The sequence below is a fragment of the Pinus tabuliformis genome, chromosome 7 (assembly GCF_031772625.1).
Source record: "Pinus tabuliformis cultivar Carrire ecotype Pingquan chromosome 7, CPIR1, whole genome shotgun sequence".
NCBI classification, from domain to species: Eukaryota; Viridiplantae; Streptophyta; class Pinopsida; order Pinales; family Pinaceae; genus Pinus; species Pinus tabuliformis.
The window spans coordinates 2,037,460,507-2,037,484,386 of record NC_142293.1 but is presented as its reverse complement, the minus strand read 5'-3'; the positions used below and the strand labels follow the sequence as shown (position 1 = coordinate 2,037,484,386).

The 23,880-nt window shown below is 38.6% G+C and overlaps 4 pseudogenes; all 4 read right to left on the bottom strand.

The window, feature by feature from the left end:
- Positions 1–12,336: 12,336 nt before the first annotated feature.
- Positions 12,337–13,203, bottom strand: LOC149256691 (DNA-directed RNA polymerase I subunit 2 pseudogene; annotated as a pseudogene).
- A 288-nt stretch (positions 13,204–13,491) lies between these two features.
- LOC149256690 (glutathione gamma-glutamylcysteinyltransferase 1 pseudogene) lies at positions 13,492–14,324 on the bottom strand (annotated as a pseudogene).
- A 2,932-nt stretch (positions 14,325–17,256) lies between these two features.
- On the bottom strand, positions 17,257–18,057 carry LOC149256689 (DNA-directed RNA polymerase I subunit 2 pseudogene; annotated as a pseudogene).
- Positions 18,058–18,150: 93 nt separating this feature from the next.
- Positions 18,151–19,177, bottom strand: LOC149256688 (glutathione gamma-glutamylcysteinyltransferase 1 pseudogene; annotated as a pseudogene).
- Positions 19,178–23,880: the final 4,703 nt, after the last annotated feature.

Here is a 23,880-nt window from a genome sequence, read left to right as displayed (position 1 = left end):
AATGCATCAAGAAGAACTTTAACACAAAATAATATGATTTTTCAAGTCAAAATGACCTTGCAAGATCAGGGTAGCCCCTAGTGCTACTTGGGTTGACATCAATGACAACCACTGATCAACAGTTCCTTCATTCCTACAAGGGGAATAAGCCACCTCCATAATTGCAGGGTCATCTATTTGGAACCTTACTCCATACCAGATGAAAGAAAAGTTAAGAAAAGTTGGTCCTAGAATATCTATTCAACCAAGCTTATGCTTGGAGGTAAGTTGTTAAATGTGTAATTCTAATGCTATAATGCCTAATTGCTAATTGAAAATTGTTTCAAGTAAATGATGGTAATAAGATGCTCCAAGATATATATCAATGAACAATGTGATATTCAAGATGGTATCTCAAGCATAAATTGACATGATGAAGCATGTACCAATAAGCATATGAAATTAATGCCAAAATTAAGAGAGAACTAAATCAATAAAAAATTCCAATTTTCCAAGGAAATAAAATAAATTCTTTGTAGAGTGTTGTAACTTAAGCGAATGAGAGACAAGTTGCACCACATAAGATTGGAAAAATATTGTAGCTCAAGCAACTATGAAATTGATTGCACAATACAAGAGACTAGTGAACAAATTGGCAAGTTCGATTTGCTAAATAGAAAATGTGAGTGTTATGTGTTGAAATTATGAGTTAAACCATGCACAAATTAGATTAGTTTAACAAGAGAAAAATGCATGCAAGTAAATTAGAAACTAAACTAAGAAATTTAATCCACCCAAAAGAGAATTCTTCCCTCTAAATGAGGATATGGGATACCATGGGAAAAACATCCCAAGCTCCCTCAATAAAAATAACTTTTATTAACTTGGTTACAAGAGATGAGGACTCTTCAAAGGCATCAACTAAACTCAAGGAATATCTTTACAATAGTTTCTTAAACCTTAGACACTAGATCCTCTCCTTGGTGAAGCTACGTCGATTGAAAATGAGGCACAAAAGGAGAACCTTCAAATCTGAAAATTAAAGGACTGCTTTACATATATAAATTATCCTTCCAAGAGTGAGAAAATTTTTGCAAGGAGAAAGAGACTAAGCCTCTAAAAGCTCACATCCTTATCAAAGAAGGAGGGTTTCCTTGAGGAGGGATCATAGCCTATACATAATTTTGTTCAAAGTACTCATGGCCTTGATGAAATTATGTCCCAAATGTGTTACAAATCTGCAAAATAAATATTAGTAGTTCAGCCTTCTTACTTTCCTTAATCCTACCAACACAAAGGGTGAGAAAAACTCCTCAAAGTAAGTCTGATTTTGTGCAAAATAGTTTTCAAAGTTAGTGGAAAATGCATAAGAAGAGGAGATAAATATCTACAAGAATTATACAAAGGCTAAACCAAGGAATAAAAGTAGGACACTATCCCTTTTTTAGCTATTGACATGCTCTCAAATATAAAATGAAATTGATATTAGCACAATTTTTTAATATAAATAATTTGAATGAGGTGGACTATACTACAAGCCAAAGCCAAGGATCTTGATCCAAATTTAAACAGGAACGCAAAAAATTACAGATATAACCATAAATACATGGATGATGCAAAAATAACACTTCATTTCATTAATATCAAATACTGAAATATGCTTACAATCAGAATCGAAATAAAACTAGCTCGGGTGATGATAGTTTATATCTAAGAAGAGATGTGGTGGCTACATGCCTTTGAACTTTGTTACAATGAGGCTTGAAGGCCTATTTATTATTGAGAAACAATGGAAAACCCTAAGCATTCAAAAACCTAACCCTAGGAGATGAAATTCCAAACTATGTGCCCTAATGGGGTAAGTTGGTACATCAACTTCCTAGGGTTGAAGACTCCTTAGGGCCCCACAAAACATCGTTTAGGGCCTCAAAATGGCTTTGCAAGTTCAGGACCCGAAAAAAATGCACAAAATAGTAAATTGTGTTATTTAAGGAAATTGAAAAACTAAAAGAAACAATGGTGGGTCTCCAAGTGGAATAGGCAGGTAGCCACCAATATCCACCTGGATCATTCCTCCCCCCTTAGGAAGAAATGGTCCCCATTGCATTGAGTTCCTCCATGACATACGAAAACTTCTACTGAACTTGGTCCCTGGTGAGCCACTTTCCCTAGTGAAGGAGTTGACCTACTTTAACAACTCGATATAGCTGTATCCTTTGTTGGTGGGTGTTCTTGATCTGTGTGTCCATGATTCGATCAGTTGTGGCTTGTTCCATATAGTCTGGGTTTAACTTTGTTGGTGTGAGTTGTTTTGCAATGTCGGATGTGTCCAAAAATGGTGGAAAATATGGTTGAAGGTGGTCCACATTGAACTCTAGGAACATACCAAGGAATGGTGGAACACTGAGCTCGAAGGCTGATCCGGGTGGCTCCAGAAACATGTAAAAGTCCAAGAGGGCTCAGAAATGGTGAAAATTAAAATTGGTCAAATTTCTCTCAAACCAACACTAGATCAAAGTGCTCATCATCCTAATTCCAATAGTGTGAACGACACTCAAATACTAGCTCGTATGAGGGAGATAGAGTCAGTCAAAGTTTTGGTCAAAGTTTCCATGTGGGCCCGGTTTAAGTGTCCTACAAATTCACCATCAATCGATGTGGAAACTTAGCTCTTGAGAGTGGGCCCACTAAATCCACCAGGTAACGACACATATATTGAAATATGGGAGGCTAGGAGGTATCAAAACCAGACCGGTCACGTGGATCAGCCTGCCACCATGCAGCGGCTCCATCCCAAAATTAATACAAAACAAAAATGACGCATTTAAAAAAAGGTCACCAAGGTTTATCAAAATTGGAGTGGGTGGGTTTTGAACTCGGCCCGCCCCCATGTCATCCGCCGGGAGTTACCAATGGCCCATGAGGGCCACACCTTGTTTGCTCTACCACCCAGCCGCTATAAAAACACAATGTTTAGTGCAGCGGAAAGAGGAGGACTCGTAGAGTGGAGAGCGCACCAATGTTTTGGGAATTCGAAGGCGGAACTGTGAGCCGAGGTAGTGGACAGGCGAAACCATGAAGTTATGGAACCATGAAACAGTTCCAGGAGGCAGATTGATGGCATGCATTTCGAGATAGATTCTCAAAGAATATTTCTTGATGCCAAAGATTCCTTGGGAGGTAATTTTTCTTAGTGTCAAAATGTAGTCAAGTTTACAGTCATTTTTCTCAGATTTTCATAGGGAACGCAATGGCAAGGTTAGATTCGCCTTTTGAGCAATGCATTTTTAGATTCCTAGCAGAGGAGAATATTTGAGAATCTTGAGAGAATCTTCCAGATTCCTTGGAGGCTGAAATTTCCCAGGTCCTAAATGCAACCAACTTTATACTCATTCTTCTCAGAATTGTTGGGTTGTGTTATATTCTTTCCACAACTAGCAGGGGGGGTCACCCGGGGGGGGGGCACAGTAGCCCCCCTGTCAATGGGTATTACCTATGGTTTTGTGCGTGGATTTTGCACATGATTTCAGCATGTATATATATGTATTGTAACATTTATATAATGAAAAATCAATCTGGTAGTCCCAGTTTTGGGATCCAGGGGAGAATCTTTGTGCATATCTGTTTTATGTGTTATGCTCTCTCCTTTGTTTATTTTCTGTTTTAGAATTCATATGCAGGTAATTTCTGTATGGGGTTAAAACCTACAAGAATTTCGCAAGTATATCAATGGTGGGATCAATTTTATGATTTGAGTTGCAGTTCTTCAGTCAGCCAGAGGAGGGAATCTTTGGAGAACCATGGGGGAATATAAAAGATTCCTATAGGCCCAAATTTTTCCTGTGTCAGAATTCGACAAATGGATAGTCGATTCTACACCTCTCAACGACACAAATTTAGTGGTGCAGTCATTTTTTGCAGTCAAGCCTTCTATTTTTCAGCCATTTTCCATATTTAAGTGACAGTGTCATATTTCAAAGCATGGACAGTCGATTCTATGCCATTCGACACCACGATTTTGATGGTGCATTCAGATCCAATAGCCAAGTTTTATTCTTCAACCAACATCAGAGTTGAGGTATATGAAGTGTTGTTGTCATGTACTTCTTTGATCATTTATTGTGTTGTTTTGATTCCTACTTGATGTATGATGCAAAATATTTGTGTCTATTTCATGTGAGATGTATTCATCATGGATTGTTATGTATGTTTTGATTGAGATCCCTTTGTTGCCATGATGGCAGGATATTCATTGTCACCATGGGTGTTTTGGTTGAGATACTTTGATGCCATAATGGTGGGATACTCATTGCCACCATGTGTAAGATTATGTCGTGCTAATAGGAGGTCTATTGTGAGTGATAGTTCCTCTAGTGGAATGACTCGTGGAGAGACTTTGCAACTCATGTAGAGGGCACATTTCCTTGTATAACATAAAACATAGTCCATGTACATCTTCACCATTTTGAACGCTGAATGAAGCGGCCAACACCATCTTGACATCGGGCCTGGAGATGTAGTCCACACTGGACGAAATCCATTATCAATGTCTCTTGTTTATGATTTGTTGATCGTCGTTATGTTTCCATTTGCTTAAGCATGCATATATGCTCATTTATTCTATGTTAAAATGAAATTCTAACTGCATCACAGAAGCAAAAGATCTTGGTTAAATCTAGAAGTTGAGTCAACTCGGATCAACTTTGGTATCAAAGCAGTCTTTTCGTTGATGTGAATTGCGAGTGTGAACAATGGAATGTGTAGAGATGGAGGATGACAAATAGATGTACGAGACCATGCTCAAAGTGTCCAAAAAGATGGACATAATGTATGAAGCTCTACAAGAAGAGATAAAGGAAAAGCAACAATTGCAGCTTCATTTGCCATCTACGGAAGAGGCCCTGGAAGAGCTAAAGCACAAAAACCAGACTCTTCATGCAGATAACGATAAATTGAAGATGCTTCTACGAGAAGAGAAAGAGGATAAATAGAGGTTTCTACGACAGTTGCAAGCTAAGGACAAGGCCTTGGAAAAGTTGCAGCGTGACCCTTGTGAGGTAAAAAGTAATTCTTCAACTTCATGTATGTTTCCCGATGATGATTTTGTTGTTTTTTAAAATCATACCACAGGAATTGGCTCCAAACTGCTGGAGAGAATGGGATATGAAGGAAAAGGCTTGGGAATTAATGGACAAGGCATTATCAACCCCATCAAAGTATAGGAATTACCTTTTCAGGCAGGACTTGGGTATGTCAGGAAGGAAGTTGGGGAATGCACCAAAAAATCTAGTGAACCACCAAGAACAGATGATGAGAAGCCCTCATCAGTGCTTTCCAACTCGATAGTGGAGGTAAAAGATGTTGATTTCCCTTCAGTTTCATCTTCACATAGTATACCTTTTATTGGAAATGTGGAGATACCAACTACATGGACAAACCTGAGGCTCCTTACCAGGATGAGGTATAAGGAAGAAGAAGAACTTGGTGTTAATAGCCAAGGAATAACTCAGCCACTGGAGGTCATGCAAAGACCTCAATTTGCGGGCTTGGGATACATCGAAGGAGAATGTTCAAGGGTGTCAGGTGCTTCTGAGACATTGTTGAAATCATCGAGGAAAGAGAATGTTGGGAGCACATCACCATCATCCCATGGTAGTGCCATTGCAAGGAAAGAGCTGAGGCAAGCTCTCATCGCCATAACTACACCAAAGGCAGCAAGGAAAGGTATAACAAGTCTCAATATTCCAATGTGGATTTCAATTACAATCATCTTGTTAATGATGGACATAAATCATGGTGTCGTAAAACATGTATTTTTTGTGGTTTACATAAAAAAATATTTGTTGAGTGCTAGAAGAGAATGGAAGCACAAAAAAGGCTGAGGCGTGAAAGGCCTTATCCACCGCAGGGGAAGAAACATGTTAAGCAGATCTAGAGGAAGAAGACTCATTGCAGTCATTGCAATAGAAATGGTCACCAAAGGGCCACATGTTGGAGGCTCCATATAGAGCAGCGTCGCAAGGACAAAGCTTTAGTGCATGAACCAGATGAAACAATTGTTCGACCATCAAATGCACCACAAGGAGATGACCCATTCACTTTGATAAGTGAGAAATGGTTCTTCTAGGTGTGGTAGAATGTCATGGACTTATTTTTGCCAATCATGTGTTGCATTTTAAACTATATAAGTGATGATGTGTTTTCTATCACTTGTTGCAGCAACAATGATGGAGCTTTAACCTTCTTACCCGACACTTTCTCCATAATGCTTTAAACTCACAAAACTTTGTGAAAGTTTGATCCTTTTTCTACATGAAAAATATCTAGCATTTATGAGAATAGTCATCAACAAATATAACATAATAGCTATGTTTAGCCGTGGATGTTGTCGATAATGGTCCACACACATCTGAACAGACTCGCTCTAGAATAGTCTCTGCTTGACTGTCTTTGTTGTGAAAGGAAGACGGTGTATTTTCCCAAAGTACACCCCTTGCATATATCAACTTGCTCAAGCGTACCTTTGGGAAGGTTGGTAGAGATCTGCTGCAATATATTCAAAGCCTCGTGATGCAAGTGGCCCAATCACCTGTGCCACAACTCGCTAACATATCAACTCTACACCCTTTCTGATTTTGTGCTCAAAGCAACACACTCCTCTACCTCCAGCTTATAGATATTCTTCACCTGAAACCCTATCTTCTTTACCTGACCCGTGGCTATGTGTTGAAGGAACACCTTTCCTTTCGAGAGGATCACATCATAGCCTCTATCCTCAAGCATGGAAACTGATACCAAGTTATTCTTCAACACAGGCATATACATAACATTCTTCAAGGTGAGTGGAGCCCCATACTCGCTCTAAAGAGTAACTGTGCCCAATCTAGTAACACTATACCTCCTATCGTCACCCATCTCAATATGCATCTAGAGATCTTTCTCCTCCAGGTCACTGAATAACTCCTTGTCACCAATCATGTGGAATGAAGATCCACTATCTAAGTACCATACACTTCCCATCATTTATGACACCATGCATGCAATAAGGGAAAAATCCAATTCGAATTGAGAGGCCAAAGCCTCACCTGCCACTCCTACTGAGGAATTATTCTTGGACTTCTTGAGTGGACAATTTGTATCAAAATGGCCCATCTCATGACAATGAAATCACTTAAATTTCTTCATGTCTTTCTTCTTACCTCCATGATAAGAATTTGATTTTGAATGGGAATTTTTCCCTTTCCCCTTCTTCACCCTAATCCCTAAGGCACAATTCTCTCCATCATTAGTCTTTGATGAAGAACCATCCTCAGTGTTCCTCTTGATCTCCTCCTACATCAAATCTAACCACAGTCGTTCCCAATCCATCAACTTCTACCGACTATTGAAAGAGTCATGATAACTATGCCAACTTAGTTATGAAATCAACTCACAAAAATATAGAAAAGATAGATCAACGCCTTAGAAATAAGCCTCTTCGAGGGGGAAACCTCCTTTACATTACACAAATGAACAATTCTTGGATGGTACAAATGACAAAACCTCTTTTCTATATATAGGATTCTAAGGGGTCATAATATAATCAGAGTCGACATAACAATAATAATGTAAGGGCACCACAATAACAATAGTGGGTTCTATGGGGCACAATAATAAGAATATGGGGACTACATGGGCACAACAATATAATAAGGGGGTTGTACTAATAACAATAAGGGGTTACACTAGTAGTATAGGGACCTAACATGCTCCTCTCCTTCAAAAATTGTTGTCCTCAATGCTTGAGTAGTTCTGGATGCTTTTGTATAAAATTATCACCCTTCCATGTTGGCTTATTGGGGCCTGACCCAGGTTTAAAGTTGATTTAGCCAAACAAATCCCGGTACTACTGGCACTTTCGGCAACAATCCATAGAGCGCAGACTGAGGTCTCACCCGAAGTAGTATGGGAGGATGCTAGAACTAGGTTTCCACACCCTGGAGATGTCTGATCAATTCAAGTGATTCGCGGTTCGACCCTACGCACAAGTCACTTCACGCACTCTCCAGTACCTCGCAGCCTGAGATACTGCCTTCGCGTAGCCCTATTCAAGGGTTGAACGCTGCGCTCCTGCGTTATTACCCAAGACTTCACTGATATTTCAATGTTAGTTGATTATCTTAACCTACTTGCATGCTTTAACTTATACTTAACAATATAAACCATTCATACAGGTGCGCGCAGTAAATAAATAATATATTCACAATTTATATCAAACATGCATTAACCCAAGAATAGATACACAAAATTATGATAAAACTTCTCTTTATTAATTCTTTCCTTGATTACAGACTCGACTCCGCCCTGTGCACTTAGTTGCAGGGGTATGCGCACTCAGTTGCAGACTACTAGGCCTCTGCCCACTCAGCTGCAGAGCCTTCTCCTACCCTACGACCCAAAGACACACTTCACTTAGTCACTTAGACTCTTGCTTTTCTCTCTACTTCGCTCTCTTTTACACTTAGTGCCTCTCTTTATTTATACAATTTCATGGTCTGCAAACCATGGGTAGGCTAACATTACATTACAAAACTAGGGCGGACAACCTTGTGACTCTAACATACTTTTCACGCCCCGCGCCCTCAATTTGCGGAACTTTACAACACAATTCAGTCAAAACTTGGGCTTTGAGCCCCAAAACATGCCTTGGGGGGATTCCATGCTCAACATTCCATGTGGAATCTTTAGCAGGTAAGTTCTTCCACTCGATGAGATACTCTAAAATTGATCGATTTCGTAGTTGTCGATTTCTCGGTTCTGTGACTGCTTCAGGTTCCAATATGATTTTCCCTTCCTTGTCGAGTTATCACAATATTGTTTGAACAGGGATCTTCTGAAACTTTTGAGTGAGTTCCCACCCTGCTTCGTCATTCTTCCATTCATCCCTTGCTTCATTTATTGAATTTGGTTGGATAATTATAACAACCTCTAACATTTTAGCAACCATACGTTCAATTTCACTCCTTTGGGCATATGGATATCTGTAAGGCCTGATGTTTGGAGGAACACATCCTGGAATCAAATGAATAGCATGATCATGATCACAAATAGGTGAGAGGCCTTTGGGAGTCTCAAATACCTTGGAATGATTGTCCAATACTTTTTGTAGATCTAGAGAAATAGATGATTTCAATGTGGAAACCTCTAGCAAACATAATTGTGCAATCACGCCTCTTTGTTCTTTCTTTAGAAGCTTTGTAATTCTATTAGAGATGATTACATTTCTTGGTTTCCATGTGATACTCACTAATTCAACTTCCTTTCCTTCGGGAGAAAATTTCATCAAAAGTTATTGAAAATTAAAATCTATTGTACCCAAGGGTTGTAGCCATTGGACTCCTATTACAACATCAACACCACCCATTGGAATGGAAAGCATTGGTCTATTCAATACATATTCTCCCATGGATAGCTTTATATTATGGCACTTTCTAGAGAAATTTAAGGTTCCTCCACTTGCGACCATCACTTTACACTGAGGTGTTGGATATAGGAAGCAATTCAATCCCTTGGTTATCTTACAATGAATAAAAGTATGGGTGTACTGCCTGAATCAATCAACACTATTACCTTTTTCTTCTTGATATGTCCTTCTATCTTGATAGTTTTAGGAGTGGTAATTCCAGCCAATTCATTACAAGATATGGTCGGATTCATTTGTTCTTTCACGATGTGATCTTTCACTTCTTGAACCTTTTTCTTCTTAATATGTCCTTCTACCTTGAGAGTTTGAGGAGTGGTAATTATTTCCAATCCTTTACAATATATGGTCGGATTAATTTCTTCTTTCTTTAGGGTTGGTTCCTGGTGTATATCCTCTTCTTTTGATGTTTCTTGATCATTTTCTTCCTCTTGTTCACAACCTATGTAAAATAATTTCTTCTCAACACACTTATGACCTTTAGTGTATTTGCTATCACAAATGTAACAAAGCCCTTTTTCTCTTTTTTCTTCCAATTGTTGTGGTGTAAACCTTGTAGGTTGTGGAAGGCTAGGAGAAAAAACACTTCCATATTTATAGTTGTGAGTGGTTGGATTCTTTGTTTCCACAATTCCGCTTTCAATTTTTCTTGCCAACCTGAATGCCTTCTCCAATGAGTCAGGTTCCCAAAGACGAACCTCATGTTGAAATTTATCCTTTAAATTCCCTAATAAGATCTCAATCCTTTGCTTCTCTGGAATATCATTTACCCTTATATTTAGTTTTTGAAAGTCCTCAATGTGCTCTACCATTTAACCCTTTTGTTTGAGATTTATCAATTGGCTAAAGAAGGTATTTCTCTTTGTATCCTCATAATGTGCTATCATTTCCTCCATGAAAATTGACCACGTGACAAGTGGTTTACGAGAACAAAGCCCTTCATACCATAAAAATTTATTCGGTTCTAAATATGAAGATGTAATACATACCTTTTGTAACAGTTTCACCTCAAGTAGATCAAAATATTGCTCCATCTGTAGTATCCAATTTATCATATCCTTGCCATCAAACTTCCTCATATCGCCTTTTCTTGATTTTTGGAGCTCGATATTGAAACGAATGTAACTCTGTAACTTTGTATCCCCCATTTCTAAAATTACGACCTACGGTAGCCCTCTGTGTTATCTTTCCAATGCCACTAGTTTGATCTAAATTGGATTCTCTAAGAAATATGTGTGCACAATCTCCCAAGATGACCTGATTATATACCTTTTCAGAAGAGCGAACTTGTAAAAAGTTCCAACTTGTACAAAGTTCCACGTGTCATTGTTTCAACCTTTGAACCTGAAACTAATACATAGAAATCTACAGGTCGTCCTATTTCTGTAAATTCTTACGAAACATAAATCTTATGCTCAGAAAGAAAGTTATGACGATTTTCCCAAGGTCACTTGTTTGGGATGTAATTTGGGATATTGCAAAAACCCTAAATGTCTTGGATTGTTTATTCGAAAATATAGCAAAACATGATCTAAAATTTGGGCCCGAGGTTCACCAAGATTTCGGTTCAAATATTTTTTAATTTTAGAATCTAAACCTTCGTAGAAAACAAATTATAGCAAAAATTCCACGATGGCCTATTTGAGATGGAATTATGGAGCTTGAAAAAACCCTAATTTCCTTAGATCATATCCCCGCAAATATAGTGTAACAAGATCTGAAATTCGGACCTGAGGTTCAGTGAGATTTAACCTCAAATGGGTTTTTGTTTTAGCTTTTGAAATGTCGCAGAGAAAAAGTTATAGCACATGTTAGCGCTTGAAATTTCACCTCAGGCTGAGAAAGGTAAACTTCAAGGCTACATCAAACCATTTAGCCTCGTAGCTAGCCCTACGGGGCAGGAGAAGGCTCTCTCCGGTCTATCTCGGTAAAATCTTCAATAGATGAGATGACCAACAGGGTAACACTGATTTTAGGCTAGTAAACTGATTAGAAAGGTTGATTTGGGGTTTTTAATTAAATGACGGGGTTTTTCTGGGCTGCATGGGCAAAATCACAGCTTGAACAGAGAAATATAATGAACAACACAGATTATCGACTGAGGCAAGGTAGGCAAGAAATTTAACACCAAATCTAGATTTAAATGGGATGGCAAGACTGGTGAGGAGCTAAGGAGGGCAAACAATAACTTTGAATCCTCCTTAAACAGAAGAAAACATTGAATTGAACAAACTTAAAAGCAGAGCATGGCAGGCATGAATTCTTACTTTAACACTTCATTTGTTCAATTAGAAATGATCATGAAGTGAAATGGAACATAACAGATCACATATGAAACAGAAGAAAAACTTATGCTAAATTAACATACCACATGGATCTCAGAAGTCAGAGCTGTGTAATTTCATTAAAGTCTCTGCCAAAAACTGTACATGGAAAGCTCTCTGTTCTCCACCAGCTCTCAGCACTCAGAACTCTCTCCCTCCACTCTCTAACATTTACAAATGATTATTTTTATAAACTATTCTAAAACAAAAACAACAGATCGACCCAACAATTAGGGCGTTGTTTGAACTGCAATTACAACAATAGAAAAGAGCGTTTTCATCTGTTCTAAAACAGAACCGTGTCCCTAAAAATCCTTTGATCATTGGCTAATTAAAAGATAAATGCTGGAGCGCAGATCCTTTTGACTCATTAACTGAAGACAAAGATAGGCAAATTTGTTCCTATTTTTCTGCTCGGGTTGGTAATCCGGGTTTAATTTGGGTTTGACTTTACTCTGTTTTCGAATAAGAACTAATCTTTAATAAAAATGGCGCTATATAGTTTCCAATATCAGCGCATACATATCTCGTGAAATAATTGAAGCGAAAACTGTGCATTTACTATCTCATCCATCATGATTTTTCCTCATGTTCAGATAAACAAGATCTTGGCTGTAGGAAATTGTTTCCTGAAATTGGTTGTCTAGTAACTGGATTAACGGGACCCAAGGAACGGACCTGAAATTTATCTGAAACCATATGACGAAGTCGTTGATAGTAAACTGGATCAATGAATATTTCACAAGTAAACTCTGTACCAAGGGTGCCACTGTAGAGAACCTCTGTGCCATGATATTTGAAACCATATAAAGATAAAACTTGACCAAATTCATCAACAGTAGATTTTGATGTATGTTTCGATGTATTGTCTTGATTCCTCACCGATCTTGCAAATGGAGTTGCATCAACAAACTTTCCCTGGAGACTACCACCCTTAGCAGCTATAGACTCCAAAAACGTTCCAATAGTCGTTCTAGATGGAAACACATGTGGATTAATTATAAGATCTGGACGCATTCCTGTAACTGCTGAAAACGGCATATCAACATCAGGCCATAACTGTGAGCAAACACCCCTTTGTCCATGGCGGCTACTGAATTTGTCACCAATGATTGGATTTCTGCTGCAGCGTACCCGTATTTTTACCTTTTGTAAAGGATCCTTTGACTTTGTTCCAATTGCAGCTACATAATCAACAACAGCAGTCTCAGCACCCTTCAGTTTATGAAGTTTGCTCTGAGTGGTTACAGTATCGATTACACTGCAATAAGGATCCCCTGATTGAAGAGTCTGGCCAATATTTAATTGTTCATTAGGATTATTTGTACACGGACCAGTGGGGCTCCACTTGACGGCATGGATTTCCTTCGTGTGCTTCTTGAAATCATGTAGACACGTCCTTGAGATCATGTAGACACGTATGTTGCTTTCACACTCCATATCTTTGTTGTCAAGTCAATGCTCAAACCCGAAAAAAGATATGCCATATGTCTTGTGCGCAGACTTTAACAACGCTCCTTGCATGATAAAGCTTTATCTCTGCTTAATACATCTCAATAACAATATACATACATCCACTGCATTATATTTTCTCATTAGCATACAAGCTTTATTACAAAAACACTCTTTTGATACACCAATCAGTTCACATTGGGTGACTTCCCTTTGGCAGCAAACATTTTCAATTATCTCCAACGAATTATCTTCAGTAGACCATGATAAAGCGCATCACGAGGTTGCAGATGAAGACCACTTATCCGCAACCTTGTAAATTTTTGTTTCCTTTATTTGTTACAATAATTCTCCCTTGATAGCAATTCGCTCAGCTTCTTCCTAATCTATAGTTTTCGCAGAGCTGTCCAACCCTCTAACTTCGTTAATCCACTTGATGAAATCTGTAAGATTTGCAGGTAATGATTAAAAAACTACAGAAAGGATTTTTTCTACACTGTCAAAACCTTCTGCTTTCAGAAGCTGCAGAACCAATGTATAAAGTAAGGATGGACCCTGTCGGTGCTTCAAGATTAGCATAAACCCCCTGTATTTTTGAATCGTTTCGTCTATGGTATTCATTGCCTCCCAAAGAAGTGAAAGTGGAACCCAATGGGGAGGATACTTGAATCGAGCGACATCTAAAACAAGTGCCATGTCTTTTCCAGCATGGTATCCACCAATCGGTGAAAAATGGCCAGATCCTGTCTGCTTTAGTGGAGCTCTATGATATGATGTAATCACATGGCAAATCTTCAGAAGAAGCACACTTTGCTACAAATCTCCGGAATTCATCAATAGAACTTTGATTGGAGCGGAAAGCTTCAACCTTAGCTCCAGAACAATTAGCTAGGCATGCCCTCAACTTTCACCTTTTCCAAAGGTTCACAACAGTCCAGCATCGATTCATCAAACCAGCGCCAAGGCCCCTTCCATTTTCTTCCAGGATCAATTGCAAGAGCATTGAGAACAACTGCAAGAGTAGCCAATCCACAGTAGGCAGGTTCAGATTGTGTTTGGAAGTATGAAATGAGTTCAAAGAATCCCTCCATGGTCCCATTTTGTAGAGCCCCACAAATGAGTTCATTTCATCATTTGAGTACGCCATTATCAAGCATTTGCACAACTCTCCCATGCACCAAATCTTGAGCTGAAACTCCCTCCTCCACATTGTTGCGCATACTCAACTACCGCACTCCGCGCACAGACATCCCAGCTCTTTGCCAATGTTTTGCTCAAAAGGTGCCTTGAATCAATCAGTTAGAGATATACACAATTGTTTTATTGCAGTCCTGTATTGGCCCATCAACAAACTGATTTATGTAATGAATTTTCTCCTTAAACATCACAAAATGCCACATCAATTTACTGACAGGATTGTTCATTGCTATGGTGACCTTTTCTCCTTATTTTTATACGTGAGGGAGCAGGGCTTGATTGCTTGCATCCAATGATGGACTAAAGTATGCCTCAAAAAACCTCAAAATATGTAAATCCATGTGCCAAGAAGTCTGCAGTAGAGGTTAAGCAACAAGGCCGCAGGCATATGCTTGTCAAGAGATTAAAGTATGCCTTTCATTCCAGCAATTCCTTTGCTAAGTAACCAGATTTGAGCAACCAAATGTATGGAGAGTTGTATAACCAAATGACAACTGAAGACAACTTCTAGACCAGATCAAACAAATGGACATGATTTTTGATGATGTTTTGTTTCTTTTGTTTGTGCAGGGATAGGAGCTTGAAGTCGTTGCTGCCTTTTGAAGAGCTGGAGCATAAATTACATAATTTAAAACAACACATTTAACGATTTCTTCTTCAAAACAGGGTTTTGAAGAAGAATCAATCTCTGACATGAGACGGAGTCTAACATCGGCTCCACTTGGGATGGCAGCTGCCGCTTCATGGAGGTGCCAAGAACCACAGAACTTTGGGAGAGCAGACAGTGCCTCCACCCAATGGGCAATGGAGTCATCATCAACACAACTCTTGACTTATTTTCAAACTGAAACTGAACTCAAACAATCTTCAAGCAAACTAAAACAAGATGCTTCCCTTATGGCTGCTTATTTATTTACATAGCTACCCTAATCTGCTGTACAAACACTAGATCAGGTAATACTAAAATGCCAAATTAACCATTCAAGTAAACCTGAAAATGATGCCGCCGCTTGAGAATGCTTCCACCAGGACACAGATGTGATTACTGGCAGCCCTTCATGCACGTACTGAGCCTGGTCACGGAAAATACAGCCTGATCTATCAATCAAAGTGAAAAATGTGTCCATGTATGCCGCAATAGGATCACGGAAGCCGGACTCTGTTGGCTGCCCCAACTCTGTGATGCATACTTCCAGCTGCACACTGTCAATGTAAACGACTGTAGGCAATTCTATGATATCTTGTTGCGAATGAGGAAGGATTTCCAAGAACTTTTTAGGGTCTTGGAAATCATATGACTGAATCTGCTCATCTAGATATTGAATCTCCTTTTCGATTTTATCAACAACTAACTCACAGACACCAGTTTTAAACCAAGGGAACTTTGGAGATTTCAACATATGAAGGAAGACACTGAAAAATTCTTCATTAATTTCAATATCCACTAACCATTCTCTAAATTCGTTTAGAGCTTCACACAGGGCAGGGTTTGCCACATACCCGTCCATTGCATGAATGGATCAGCAAGCGTTGGAATGTCTGGATCGAATTTGAGTCGCCAGGTGAATGGTTCAGCCTGCATACGTATCTGACTGCTGTCCACCATCAACATCAGATCTGCACCTTGATTGCATGTACTGGGACAAGACAATCAACAAGTCGAATGTTCTCCCCAGTATGGTCGCCAGTATGTTAGCGCTTGAAATTTCACCTCAGGCTGAGAAAGGTAAACCTCAAGGCTACATCAAACCATTTAGCCTCGTAGCTAGCCCTACGGGGCAGGAGAAGGCTCTCTCCGGTCTATCTCGGTAAAATCTTCAATAGATGAGATGACCAACAGGGTAACACTGATTTTAGGCTAGTAAACTGATTAGAAAGGTTGTTTTGGGGTTTTTAATTAAATGACGGGGTTTTTCTGGGTTGCATGGGCAAAATCACAGCTTGAACAGAGAAATATAATGAACAACACAGATTATCGACTGAGGCAAGGTAGGCAAGAAATTTAACACCAAATCTAAATTTAAATGGGATGGCAAGACTGGTGAGGAGCTAAGGAGGGCAAACAATAACTTTCAATCCTCCTTAAACAGAAGAAAACATTGAATTGAACAAACTTAAAAGCAGAGCATGGCAGGCATGAATTCTTACTTTAACACTTCATTTGTTCAATTAGAAATGATCATGAAGTGAAATGGAACATAACAGATCACATATGAAACAGAAGAAAAACTTATGCTAAATTAACATACCACATGGATCTCAAAAGTCAGAGCTGTGTAATTTCATTAAAGTCTCTGCCAAAAACTGTACATGGAAAACTCTCTATTCTCCACCAGCTCTCAGCACTCAGAACTCTCTCCCTCCACTCTCTAACTTTTACAAATGATTATTTCTATAAACTATTCTAAAACAAAAACAACAGATCGACCCAACAATCAGGGCGTTGTTTGAACTACAATTACAACAATAGAAAAGAGCGTTTTCATCTGTTCTAAAACAGAACCATGTCCCTAAAAATCCTCTGATCATTGGCTAATTAAAAGATAAATGCTGGAGCGCAGATCCTTTTGACTCATTAACTGAAGACAAAGATAGGCAAATTTGTTCCTATTTTTCTGCTCGGGTTGGTAATCCGGGTTTAATTTGGGTTTGACTTTACTCTGTTTTCGAATAAGAACTAATCTTTAATAAAAATAGCGCTATATAGTTTCCAATATCAGCACATACATATCTCGTGAAATAATTGAAGCGAAAACTGTGCATTTACTATCTCATCCATCATGATTTTTCCTCATGTTCAGATAAACAAGATCTTGGTTGTAGGAAATTGTTTCCTGAAATTGGTTATCTAGTAACTGGATTAACGGGACCCAAGGAACGGACCTGAAATTTATCTGAAACCATATGACGAAGTCGTTGATAGTAAACTGGATCAATGAATATTTCACAAGTAAACTCTGTACCAAGGGTGCCACTGTAGAGAACCTCTGTGCCATGATATTTGAAACCATATAAAGATAAAACTTGACCAAATTCATCAACAGTAGAGTTTGATGTATGTTTCGATGTATTGTCTTGATTCCTCACCGATCTTGCAAATGGAGTTGCATCAACAAACTTTCCCTGGAGACTACCACCCTTAGCAGCTATAGACTCCAAAAACGTTCCAATAGTCGTTCTAGATGGAAACGCATGTGGATTAATTATAAGATCTAGACGCATTCCTGTAACTGCTGAAAACGACATATCAACATCAGGCCATAACTGTGAGCAAACACCCCTTTGTCCATGGCGGCTACTGAATTTGTCACCAATGATTGGATTTCGGCTGCAGCGTACCCGTATTTTTACCTTTTGTAAAGGATCCTTTGACTTTGTTCCAATCGCAGCTACATAATCAACAACAGCAGTCTCAGCACCCTTCAGTTTATGAAGTTTGCTCTGAGTGGTTACAGTATCGATTACACTGCAATAAGGATCCCCTGATCGAAGAGTCTGGCCAATATTTAATTTTTCATTAGGATTATTTGTACACAGACCAGTGGGGCTCCACTTGACGGCATGGATTTCCTTCGTGTGCTTCTTGAAATCATGTAGACACGTCCTTGAGATCATGTAGACACGTATGTTGCTTTCACACTCCATATCTTTGTTGTCAATTCAATGCTCAAACCCGAGAAAAGATATGCCATATGTCTTGTGCGCAGACTTTAACAACGCTCCTTGCATGATAAAGCTTTATCTCTGCTTAATACATCTCAATAACAATATACATACATCCACTGCATTATACTTGCTCATTAGCATACAAGCTTTATTACAAAAACACTCTTTTGATACACCAATCAGTTCACATTGGGTGACTTCCCTTTGGCAGCAAACATTTTCAATTATCTCCAACGAATTATCTTCAGTAGACCATGATAAAGCGCAGCACGAGGTTGCAGATGAAGACCACTTATCCGCAACCTTGTAAATTTCTGTTTCCTTTATTTGTTGCAATAATTCTCCCTTGATAGCAATTCGCTCAGCTTCTTCCTAATCTATAGTTTTCGCAGAGCTGTCCAACCTTCTAACTTCGTTAATCCACTTGATGAAATCTGTAAGATTTGCAGGTAATGATTAAAAAACTACAGAAAGGATTTTTTCTACACTGTCAAAACCTTCTGCTTTCAGAAGCTGCAGAACCAAAGTATAAAGTAAGGATGGACCCTGCCGGTGCTTCAAGATTAGCATAAACCCCCTGTATTTTTGAATCGTTTCGTCTATGGTATTCATTGCCTCCCAAAGAAGTGAAAGTGGAACCCAATGGGGAGGATACTTGAATCGAGCGACATCTAAAACAAGTGCCATGTCTTTTCCAGCATGGTATCCACCAATCGGTGAAAAATGGCCAGATCCTGTCTGCTTTAGTGGAGCTCTATGATATGATGTAATCACATGGCAAATTTTCAGAAGAAGCACACTTTGCTACAAATCTTCAGAATTCATCAATAGAAATTTGATTGGAGCGGAAAGCTTCAACCTTAGCTCCAGAACAATTAGCTAGGCATGCCCTCAACTTTCACCTTTTCCAAAGGTTCACAACAGTCCAGCATCGATTCATCAAACCAGCGCCAAGGCCCCTTCCATTTTTTTTTCCAGGATCAATTGCAAGAGCATTGAGAACAACTGCAAGAGTAGCCAATCCACAGTAGGCAGGTTCAGATTGTGTTTGGAAGTATGAAATGAGTTCAAAGAATCCCTCCATGGTCCCATTTTGTAGAGCCCCACAAATGAGTTTATTTCATCATTTGAGTACGCCATTATCAAGCATTTGCACAACTCTCCCATGCACCAAATCTTGAGCTGAAACTCCCTCCTCCACATTGTTGCGCATACTCAACTATCGCACTCCGCGCACAGACATCCCAGCTCTTTGCCAATGTTTTGCTCAAAAGGTGCCTTGAATCAATCAGTTAGAGATATACACAATTGTTTTATTGCAGTCCTGTATTGGCCCATCAACAAGCTGATTTATGTAATGCACTTTCTCCTTACACATCACAAAATGCCACATCAATTTACTGACAGGATTGTTCATTGCTATGGTGACCTTTTCTCCTTATTTTTATACGTGAGGGAGCAGGGCTTGATTGCTTGCATCCAATGATGGACTAAAGTATGCCTCAAAAAACCTCAAAATATGTAAATCCATGTGCCAAGAAGTCTGCAGCAGAGGTTAAGCAACAAGGCCGCAGGCATATGCTTGTCAAGAGATTAAAGTATGCCTTTCATTCCAGCAATTCCTTTGCTAAGTAACCAGATTTGAGCAACCAAATGTATGGAGAGCTGTATAACCAAATGACAACTGAAGACAACTTCTAGACCATATCAAACAAATGGACATGATTGCTGATGATGTTTTGTTTCTTTTGTTTGTGCAGGGATGGGAGCTTGAAGTCGTTGCTGCCTTTTGAAGAGCTGGAGCATAAATTACATAATTTAAAACAACACATTTAACGATTTCTTCTTCAAAACAGGGTTTTGAAGAAGAATCAATCTCTGAAATGAGACGGAGTCTAACAGCACAAATGCCACGATGACCTGTTTTGGAGTAGCGAAACCCTAAAATCCAAAGCTCTGATACCAAATGTTATGAAACTAGCTCACATAAAGATAGAAAAGATAGATCAATGCCTTAGAAATAAGCCTCTTTGAGAGGGAACCTCCTTTACATCACACAAATGAACAATTCTTGGATGATACAAATGACAAGACCTGTTTTATATATATAGGAGTCTAAGGGGTCGTAATATAATCAGAGCCGACATAACAATAATAATGTAAGGGAACCACAATAACAATAGTGGCCTTCTATGGGGCACAATAATAACAATATGGGGACTACATGGGCACAACAATATAATAAGGAGGTTGCACTAATAACAATAAGGGCTTACACTAGTAGTATAGGAACCTAACAAACTCTTTGTGAGTCCTATAAGAGAAAGACTCACCATATAATCCTTAGCAACCATGATTCCAACACTTACAAGCTCATTATGACATTGAGTGAACTTGGTCAAGTATTTTGGAATAGTCTTGCCTTTCTCCATTTTGATTTTTTAAATTTTGTCCTTCAATGCCAATTTCCTTTGGTCACTGTTGTTTTGATACAAGTCTGTCATTGTTTTCCACATAGCATAAGGAGTTTCCTTGTCATGGAGACTTGAGACAGTGTGGTCTCGAACTCCCTCAAGGATTATTCACCTCGTCTTTGCCACACACTTCTTCCATTTAGCTAAATTTTTTGCATTCGATGCTGCTGGCTTAGGAATTTCTTGATCAACGAATTCCTTCAAGCCATTATCCTCTAGCACAGCCTCCATTCTGTCCCTCCAGGCTATAAAATTCGAGTTGACTTCCAAGGCATACTCGAGCCACATATCGTAGAATTCCATCTGCTGATCCTGAAGGATGTTGCAAATTCGAATTTCTCCTATAACCCAAAACTAAAAACTTCGAAATATCCTCTAGTATATTGTTCTCATCTCTGATACCATGTAGAAAATCCTGTAGATTAACAAGCTCGTGCAATGTACTAAAGCATAGGAAAATAATCTACTTCTACTTTCAACCAGTGGAAGCCAATAGAAGTATGAAAACAATAAGAACAAGAAGAAGATAAATCAATGGCAAAAAACAAAAGATGTATTTGGGGAAAGCCACTACTCAAAACCCTGCTATCTGTGTTTCATATATCAAAAATATTAGTAAAGATACAGAGATTTTTCTCACTATAACAATTCCGCACAAGTATGCTCAACTCTCTCAGCTCACAAGCTAGCTCAAGCCAAATCCTTAGCCTATTCAACAGCTCTCCAAGCCCCTAATCTCTTGTGTAATTCCTTGGATGAAAAGCCCATACTTAAAGGGAATTCATGCTTCCAAAACTGTGCAATCCAAACATGGGATCAATCTGTGATGTATGCATGATATTTACACTCCATCAAATAATAACACTGATAGTACATTGTCCCTGCACTCTAGTCTCAACTGGGTCTTTCTTTGAACTAACATGCATGAGTTTCTCATGAGGGAATCTTCAGTTAACTGGAGTAGCACTAGTGGATGCACTGGTGCACCAACTAACTATTAGTCCTCTATTAGTTAAAAAAGAAAATTTAGAACTAATTTAACTTAACTTAACTCAGTAAACTAAGTGATCTAATTTCCAACTCATTTTAAACTAATACTGGACCCCTAAAACTTAGGAGAACATATACATGACTACAGAAAGACTTCCAACTCGAAATTCTTAAGCTAATTAAGTTAATTAAACTTAATTAACCATTTACAAGTTACTATGAGAATAGAATTCAATTTTAATTCTCAATATAATACAAGGAAAAATTAAGCTGGATTTTCTTGTTGCCATTTCTCAACATGTACGGCCTAGTGATCCCTGGATCGAACTACAGATGCACAATAAAGCCTGAGAGACTAGAAGGCACTCAAATTCCTCATGGTGTAGGTGAAGAACTCCGGTGACATCCACATTGAATGATGTTTTTAATGTGTTCTATCAGTCCCACATTCATGCTTGGAATATGGCACGAGGGTGATTGGCTGAAGAGAGACTTTTCTCAACCAATCGACGGTTGGGTGGAACGTGGTAGTCCCATCGCTGATTGGTTCATTGTATTCATTAATGAGAAATTAATTTCCTTGATTTTCATGTGTAAATGTACTGGTGTATATATGGATTTTGATGGTTGATATGTTTATCATATTTATGTTCCTATTATGCTCGTTATATGTACATTTTGTGACAATAGTTATGTATTGTTCTCAACATGCTTTTACTTCTATATGAATGGATAATGTGTTTATGACCTAATAGATTAATATGCAGCAAATTACATGAGGAAACAATGGTTTATAAAGATTCTTAGATAAGTATGAGATCCCTACACTTCATTATGTTGTTTACACATGTAGGTTACATGTCGATGATATGTTTAACGAAATGCCTGTCATGGCTAGTAGGGGTATGGTTAAGTCCTTGTTGATCTTATTGCTATTACATCATTGTTTCCCTATACTTTTATTGATTTAAAGCTTTCATTCCATTCTAGGTAGTGGTCTAGGCTCTAGGCTTGAAAAAGTGGCTTAAATCACGGGGTCGCTGGCACAGAACTGGAAAGTTTGGTCGACAATCGCTAGCATGTAGGCCTATGAGAGCGACTATGGCCTCAGAGGTATAAAACAATAGTGGGACCCAAGGACAGGTTGTCTGAGTGTCTAAATTGTCTTCTAAGGGTTTTATTGATGATGTTGGATAACTATGTGTGATGTTCCATTGATTCCACTTCCTTAAGGTCACCTAGGAGGTCTAATCATAGTAGCCTCTCATCTCATGATTACCCTAGTTGGCATGTTTACTTGGGTGGATGTGGGAGGAGGGTGTTACAGAGTGGTATTAGAGCATGGTTCAACTCTCGGACTGGATGGGTTGAATGTATTAGTCATGCATGCATGTCAGTTGCATGTGTGTCTTTTATACTTGCAATTCATGTGCTTGTTGCATTGGCTTGATAATTGATTATGGTTGTAGTATGATTGTAGTATGATTGTTATGGATAATTTAATGTTGATTTTGTGAAATGAATTTGTCATCAGTATCTGACTGGTTTCATATGGTTATATGTCGCTTACATGTTGGTTTTATGTCGCCTACTTACATCCTTGTATGTTAGGTTACATTTTTTAACATTTTTATTACATGTATCAGTCTTGTAGGTTGATTACAAGAATTGATCGCTTATGCTCGACTACATGTGTTTATGCATATGTGTAGTTGGTTAGACATTGCTTATACATATTGATGGTTGCATGTGGAAATGTGTACAATTGAGTGATGGTTGTTTTCTTGCATGAGGTCATCGTTTGTGTAGTTGATATGGTCATGCACTGATGATTGGACTCTAGCTAGAATGGTGTATACATTGTTTTGTACTCATGTGTTATATGTATATATGCAGTTGTTATGCATGTATGGTCTTGGTTATAGTTATGCATGAATAGTAGGTCAAATATGCCTTGTGATGTCATTGTATGCAATTTAGGTCATCATGGTGCTATTGGTATGTTATGATGCTAATGTGTTGGATGAGGTAAAGCAAGAGATGCAGATCATCAAAGTGAAGTTGCAGCACTGGACCTCGAAGCGAGAACATGTTAAGTTGTATGTTGGGCATGCAGGTATGTAGGTTAAGGTTTGTTATATGCATTAGGGTTATATACATTTGGTTATCTACATGTCTTTTGATGTTATGCTTACGTACCTGATAGATGCTAGTTGATTAGCATAGTCATATGCACATGTGTCTGATAGTCAAGAATGGTAGTAACCTATGGTTGTATGCATTGCTATTGTTGCTTTAGGTTAGATAACTTAAGGATTATGTATATGATATGTTGTTG